This window comes from Alexandromys fortis, unplaced genomic scaffold, assembly GCF_014885135.2.
Source record: "Alexandromys fortis isolate MF-2015 unplaced genomic scaffold, M_Fortis_MF-2015_v1.1 scaffold_24, whole genome shotgun sequence".
NCBI classification, from domain to species: Eukaryota; Metazoa; Chordata; class Mammalia; order Rodentia; family Cricetidae; genus Alexandromys; species Alexandromys fortis.
The window spans coordinates 11111962-11119981 of record NW_026067906.1 but is presented as its reverse complement, the minus strand read 5'-3'; the positions used below and the strand labels follow the sequence as shown (position 1 = coordinate 11119981).

At 42.8% G+C, this 8020-nt stretch overlaps 1 long non-coding RNA gene across 1 annotated transcript in view; it reads left to right on the top strand.

Moving 5' to 3' along the window:
• Window positions 1–1167, top strand: part of LOC126497503 (uncharacterized) — an 18130-nt gene extending 16963 nt beyond the window's left edge. Inside the window, exon 3 of the long non-coding RNA XR_007590632.1 lies at window positions 905–1167. This is a non-coding gene — a long non-coding RNA (uncharacterized lncRNA). The remainder of the gene's footprint in view (window positions 1–904) is intronic.
• The last annotated feature ends 6853 nt before the right edge of the window (window positions 1168–8020 follow it).

Genomic DNA, 8020 nt, shown 5'->3' with positions numbered 1-8020 from the left:
AAATTAAATAAATAAATAAATAAATAAATAAATAAATAAATAAATAAATATGAGAGTAGGCTGAGCAAGCCATGGGAAGCAAGCCAGTAAGCAACACCCGCCATGACCTCTGCATCAGCTCCTATCTCACTCTCTGAGTTCCTGTTCTGATTTACTTTGGTGATGAACAGTGATGTAGAAGTGTAACCCAAAATAAATCCTTTCCTCTCACAAGTTGCTGTAATTTTAAGCTACTAAGTTGGAACACTTGCAGTAATAGGTTACTGGAATAGAACTGGTATTCTTTTTAGTGTCCTAAGTAGGTTTTTGAGGTCTGCAGTGGTCACCAAATTACCTGTTTGGGGCAGGGTGGGGGAGAACGGTCTGTTTTGCTCACACAGAAATAAGCTATAGAAAGAGCTGTCTGATTAGGCTGTCTAGATATAGCACACAGTGATCATCTTAGCTGTTAGTTTAGTCAAGCCTACAGAGAAAACCTCAAGAGCCCAACAAGATTAATTCCAAAAACTATGACATAGAAAAAAAACAGCAATGATATACCATATACAAAAATTGATATCATCTTTGACTTTTTAAAATTTTTCTGTAGGGTTTTTTCTTGTCTGCTTTATTAATGCCATACCCTCAAAGCCTAGCCTTGCACAGGCGCCTGGTAAATGTGTTGAATGAAGAAAGAATGAATGGCTATCTGACGCTTAGTGTTAATTGTTAACTTGACAAAAGTCTAGAATTGTCAGGGAGATTGTTGAGAATGTCCTTGATAATTGGGGTGGAAATAACCACCCACTGTGGGTGGTACCAGCCCTAGGCAGGGAATTCTGGACTGTGTCAGAGTAGAGAAAGTGGGTTCAAGGTCTAGCCTGTATGCCTCTGAGAGCCTGTTGCTCTCTACTCCTGGTTACAGGTGCGACGTGACCAGCTCCCTCCAGCTCCCACGGCTGTGACGTCACTGCTATGTCAGACTCTAACCTGAAACTGAGAGTTGAACAAACCCGGTCTCCTGTCAGTGGCTTTTGGCTGAATCCTTTGTCAATGCAAAAGGAAGAGAAACCAGGACAAAGGTTGACGTCTGGCAGAAGGCTTATTTCTGAAGGGTAGGCTTTTGTGTGGGTTTTGTTATTTGTTTCTTTATTTGTTTCTTTTTTCCTCCTAATTTCTCCATCACGATCGTGGCCTACTTGCATAGCATCCTTATAAAATGCCACGGTGCTTTGTTTTAGAGCAACAGCGGCTCTCGGAAAGGCCCTTGGGAGAATCTCTTTCTGTTGTGGGTTTTTGTTGTTGTTGTTTTTGATTTAACATGGAAAGGAAAACAGAGCTCAGCTTCTGTGCCAATTCTGATTGGTTATTCCTAATGTAATTAACCTCGTGTTCTCTGAAGGATTTTAAAGTTACCCCTGGCTGATTAGTGATGCCTGCCATGGAGCAGGTCTGGAGAAGAGGAAGGTGCACCTGCCCTGTGAATACATGTCTTGGGCAGTTGATTACTGCTGTCTTGGAGCTTTACAAAACAACGCTCCTTATTAGCTCTTCAGTTGGGGTTAGCACTTGTGTGTGGTTTTGGTGAACTGGTAGGCGCAGACATACAGTAGGCTTGAAAACAACCAGTCGTTTGCAATCCAAAGCTCACACTTCACTATGAGTTTTCATATATTTAAGAAAGAATATGACGCTCAAAACAGTTCAAAGTGGCGATGCTATGGAACGAAGAGCGGATAATATAAAAGCATAGCGAGGCTGGAGACGGTTCATTGGTTAAGAGCACATATTACTTTTAAAGTTGACCTGGGTTCTAACACACATGTTGGGTGGCTCACAACTACCTGTAACTCAATCTCCAGGGGGCTCTGCCACCTCCAGCCTCCAAGTTCCACCTCTAGCACCACGTGACTGTGGCTTACCGGCAAGATTCTAACCTATGTCAGTCTCGGTCAGAGAATCATGGCGTCTCCCACACTTCCCTTCTTCCCAGCATTCTGTTCTGTCTACTCCGCCCACCTAAGAGCTGCCCTATCAAAAGGCCAAGGCAGTTTTCTTTATTCAACCAATGAAAGCAACACATAAAAAGAAGACCCTCCTACACCAGCCACTCACTTGCCCACGGACAGATTAGACACATGCACGTAATTATAAATAATAGGATGTTGTTAAAAATAAAAGCAGAGACATTGTGACAACCAGATGCACTGGGTCAGCATTCCAAGTTTCACATGCTGAATGAAGATTTTGCCTATTTATTTATTTATTTATTTTATGTTAGCAAACCGTCAAGGTGGTAAGGCACAGTGGTGCCCACCTCCTCCAACCAAGGATGCTTATACCATAGTTCTTGGATTTGAGGTGGTAGTCAGTCTTGACCAAACTGAGAGTTGGGTTTTCACTGGCTGCTCTGTGATTGGCAGTCTAGCTTGACTTGTCTCTGCATTGTCATTGCTATGTGACTATGTTAGGTCACGTGACAAAGCAACATTAAGGGGCAGGTGAAATGAAGTTGCCAATCCTTTGCCATTAAGTAGCAAAAGAATCTCGAGTTTCCACTAAAACCACCTCTTTAAAGGTAGAAGAGAAAGGCAAAACACATCAACAAAAGCCAGACAGAGAGGACTGTTTTATTTTTTTTTTAGCTGGGAAAGAGAATCAGGAGACAGTGAGCTGGTAGCCTGAGTAGTCTGCCCGAAGGCAGATCAGGGGAGCCAAGACCAAGGAGCTAGAGAGGATGGGAAAGGCCAGAAATCTGAACCCCAGAACCAAGGAAAGGAACGTAGCCTATTCCCGCATTGGTATGAGCCCTCGGGGGTCCATGTTAGCGTTCTAACTCACAGGACTATGCAATGATAAATTTGTGTTGTTTAAACCACCAAGTAACTGATTACAGCTGAAATAGAAAACCGGCCTGTGACATATGCTTGTTTTCCTTTATGAAGGACATGACTGTTGGCAGCGCCTTCCAGCTGCTAATCATGTCTTTTGCGGCTCTCCCGTTCCAGCTCATCTCTAGTTTGTTCTCAAGGTTTGAGGATCGTGCCTCCCAACCCCGACAGTTGTGTGAAGCGATATGAGAAGAAAGGATAAATGGTTTTTAATCCCCTTTCCTCTCAACGAGCGTTTGTCTATCCAAGGAGACCACAAGCCATTGCATAATTGCCGTTGTGTGTTCCGTAATGACGGGGGTTACTTTCTGCAAATGAGACGTTACTTAATTGTGTCACGGTGTGAATGAGAGAGCATGCTTATCCGAATTATGGGGCTAAAATGTCACAGGTGCTGCAGGTACTCCCGGGGACCCACCGTTGTGTGTGACGTTGGTCAAAGCATTGACAGTTACTGGGTGACAGACACGTCATGCTGACCAGCTCACCAGCTCATATGGCTGGCTCTTAAAGGTGCAATAGTTCTAACATTTAACGATAGTCAATGCAGTGTTTACAGCATTGCTTCAGTTTTTGTTCGTGCTCTATTTACTTCCTCCCTTCCTTCCTACATTGGTAAGGAAGACCTTGAACTCCTGGTCCTTCTGCCTTCTCCTCCCAAGTGCTGGGCTCTCAAGCTATGCCACGTTATACCCCTTGTTTGTTCAATTTTTGATGTACATGAAAAACTTTTGAAAATTAATGTCTATGCTATACCTTATACTAGCAAGTCTGAATTCTTGGAGTGAGCTTAGCCACTAGATTTTTTTTTCTGTCCTGGTTTTTCGAGAAAAAACCTGTCATGGAGCTCACTCTGTAGACCAGGCTGGCCTTGAACTCAGAGATCTGCCTGCTTCTGCCTCCCTAGTGCTGGGATTTAAGGAGATGGGTACCGCTACCACCTGGTTGATGTGGATACTTCTGACCTAGAATTGCAGACTGAATTGTGTAGATATCTTCCTAGCCTTTAACTGGTTTGTTTTATGGAGATACCTTCAGTTTATATACATTTTACTTTTGTATATATGTATGCATATATGTCTATACACAAAATAGGCCAGTTGCATAGATATGTGTATATATATACATACACAAACATATATATTTGCTTATATAAAACTGTCTTGTTTTGGAATTTACCAGAAAGTCAATTCTTCAGGTCTTTGTGATTAATGACATTTTTTTCTTAGACTGTAGATTTGTGTATTTGTGTGTGTGTGTGTGTGTGTGTGTGCGCGCGCGCATGCGTAGGTGTGGAAGGTATGTGTGCTGCTGAGAATTAAAACCACACTGTACAGTTGCTTTACTACTGAGCTATATTCTTTGTTCATTTATTTATAGTGAGTTTCTTGAGTCTGTTGGGGGTGTTTCAATCACATTTATTGTTCCTGTTTTCACCATCTCTATTACTAGTATATATATAAAGACCATAGTCTATTTCTGTTGAGCCAACCATGTTATATTGATACCAAGATAAAAACCTCAGAAACAGGAAAGCCCTTTCTACTGTGCTGTAAATAAAGGAAATCCCCACAAAGGTGACTCTAGCCTCTGGGACCTTGGTTCTTTTGGCAGGCCTGGAAAATTCCTGTCTCCTGGGGCTAAGCAGGAAATCTAGCTGAAATGGACCAGTGTGTTTAAGGTGGGACCAGAGGGAAGCTGAGGTAGACAGTTTGCTAGACAGTCCACTTCTTAAAGAAATCAGTTCAGAACCCGTTTAAAAGATTTCTTCATTCATATCAAACATGTTTGGGCTTGGGGCTTTGCCCACTGACGTCCAATTCGCAGTGTTTGAGCCACAGACAATGGTGGGTGGGTGGGGTGAGCATCCTCCAGGCGTTCTCCTTGGACTCCAGCCTTTATTAGAAAGACAGCAAGCAGATGGTGTAATCTTGCTTTTTTTTTTTTTTACTCTCCCTATAAGAAATAAGATGAAAAAAAAAAAAAAAGGAATAAGATGATCAGGGTCTCCTTGACAACAGCCATGAAAATAAGGATAACCTTATGTGATTATGTTTCATGCTTTTTACATTATCATATAATTCACCCACACTTTATGAAACCTAGCTAGTTGACTTGATAGGTAGAGATGGTAGCCTAGGGCAGAGCTCTTTGTGTTAGGTCGTGTGATTGCCTGGAGTACTGACTTTGTGTGTTCTGCATAGCTACTGTTTACTCTTTCCTAACAGAATTAGTTGGTATGGAATTAGGGATACGCCCAATTCATGTCATCATGAGAGCAGCAGTATAGACCTGCTAAGGAAAAACTTGACTCTCTGGCCTGGGTGGGACCTAACCAGGTCAATCACCTCAAGAAACCACCCATAGGAAGGTGGATTTATCTTAATCCATGCTAAAGAGGTAGGAACCAACCATTTAATGAGATACTGTATTTTTCTCAACCAAAATTCTTACCCCTGAGTATAATCCCTAGGACCTCCATGAGTTTGGCTGAGTCTTCCCACCTTTCTGAGGCCTCCAGAAAGGTGCAACTTTGCTTTTTTTTTTCCTGTCTCTTTCTTTTGGATGCTGGCCAGACCTAGGTATACTTTTGCTGGTATTTTAGGCCTCATTACTCTGTTGAAAACTCTCCTCCCTACAATGTGTCTACTTGTTCCCCATGTCAGACCTCTGGACCAGCATGTCCCCTCCCTTCAGCTACCAAAGTGGAGAGCTTGCCTGTCCTGGGCATTATTCTTTTAAATTCTAATAACTGTGTTTTTGATGTTCTGTTTGAGTCCATTTTAAAAGTGTTTTATTAATGAGGTGAAGAACCCCAAGAGGGGCACCCAGGTTTCCTGGTGTCATCATGGAAGATCTTGTGGCAACAGTGGCTTTTGAGGAAGAGGAACCGGGGAGGGAGCTGGTCCACAGGTGGACAAGAGCAGCTCCTGACAGAGCAGCTCCTACCACAGGGTTGCTTGGGAGGCTGATGCTGAGGACTGAAAGTTTGAGGCTAGCTTGGCTTATGTTGCAGAACCAGGACAGCCTGGGTTGTAAAGGGAAATTTTTTTTTTCAGAGCATTTTTTTTTCTTTTTTATTTATTTATTTTTTTTTATTGAGAATAAGAAAAAAAAAGTTTCCTCCTCCTCCCAGCCTCCCCTTCCCCTCCCCCTCCCCCCTCTCTTCTCCCCCTCCCCCATTTTGTTTTTAAGAACATAAAACAGCAAAAAAAAAAAAGGAGTGAAATTATTATTTACTTAAGGGAGGTTTATAAATGGACCTCTTCCCTCTTTTTAGTCTTTCTCTGTTCAACTAGACACAGGCATTCTTTTCCCCTGGTCTCATGATCTGCCCAAATCAATTGCTTCTCTGGAATTCTCCCTCTCAGCTCGGCTCTCCTTGGGGCTGGTGCTTTGGGTAATATGTAAGGACTCACACTGGCTGGTTGGGAGTTCTAAACAGTGTCATTTGAGCTACTTGCCACACAACTCAATTAGAAGTCTTAGAACCATTTTTACTGCCCACTGAACTTGCAAAAATGCTCTTTCTCAATAAACATAACTGCTCCCTCCCTTTCAACTCAACCTGGTGGCCAGGTTTTCTGAGCCCGCTAATGGTAAGCTTCCAGTTCTACACCATACACTTGATACACAGAAAAACCAGTTTGGCTTTCCCTTTTTGCTATAAACAAGGAAGCAGCTTCCAAAAGGGAAATGGTATTGATAACCTTGGTTTCTACTGCGCAGTTGGCAAGGATTAAAGCAACAACTGGGAGAGTCCTGTTTACACCCTGGGCGAGGGACTTGGTGGCATAGGTCAGACCAGCTGACCGGTGCCTAGTCCCCCCTAGCTCATGTGTCTCAATGAATCCCTGACTGCGGAGCCCGTAGCAAAGCTTTAAAACATTTCTCTGTGCACCGCTTTTAACAACAACACGAGGCGGGTTGGGAATTATCACCCCAGCTTAGACATCATTAAATTAAATTTCCAAAATAGAAATCAGAGATGAAATAGCTATAAGCTAAAGTTCCCTGCCACTTAGGACCTTTTACATGTCGTAAAAGCCCCCTGACAATTTCATTTTTTTTTTGATTCCTTTTTTTTTTTTTCAAAAAGATTTACTTGCTTTTACTTTATGTGTATGGATGTTTTTCCTGCACGTGTGTCTGTGTCCCACACGTGTGCCTGGTACCCACAGAGACTAGAAGAGGGCACTGGAACCTATTGCATAATTACACAGAGGTGAAACAGAACCAATTTATTAAGGGCTTGCAAATAGAAAGGGACGAGCTCACAAGGCATAGAGAAAGGCTGACCTCACTGCTGATCCCTTGCTATCTCTCCTCTGTCCTGGGTCTCCCCTTGTCCCCTCACACTAAGAGAGAGCCAGAGCAAGACAGTCCACATGCTTTCTTTTGCAGCTTATCAGTGGGCATGTAGCAGCTCAGACACCAAAAGCATTGGTCCCCTACAAGTTAATTGACTGAATGGATTTCCACAACGGGATTCCATAGAACTGGAGTTTTGGAGGGTCTTAAGGTACCTTGTGGGTGTTGGGAACTGAACTGGACCCCCCTGAAAGAGCACCCAGTGCTTTTAACTGCTGAGACATTTCCCCAGTCCTAATTTTATTTCTTAAGACTTTCTGTTATCTTTAAAAATAAGGAATGCCCCAAAGTATCGCATGTATTTTACATGTGTACAATAAAGAAACCACTGTAGATTAGACTTTGAATATTCCCAAAAGCCCACGGGCACAAAGCCTAGTCTCTCATTTGCAGCACAACTGGTAGAGGGAGGACCCTTTAGAGCAAAGGTTTTCAACCTTCCTAATGCTGCTACCCTTTAATACAGTTCCTCATGGTGGTGACCCCCCAACCATAAAATTATATTCATTGCTGCTTCATAACTGTAATTTTGCTACCGTCTTAATATAAATATCTCTTGTTTTTTGAGGCAACCCATGGGAAAGTGTCATTTGACCCCCAAAGGGTTCACACCCACAAGTTGAGAACTGCTGATTTAGAGGGTGGGACCTATTGAAAGGAAGGTAGAGTTTTGAGGACGCGTTCTTGATAGAGATGTAGACACACTGACCACTTTCTGTGTCTCTCTCTGCTTCCTGGTTGGTACAAGATGAGGCTCTTTGTTCTATCACTTGGTAGTA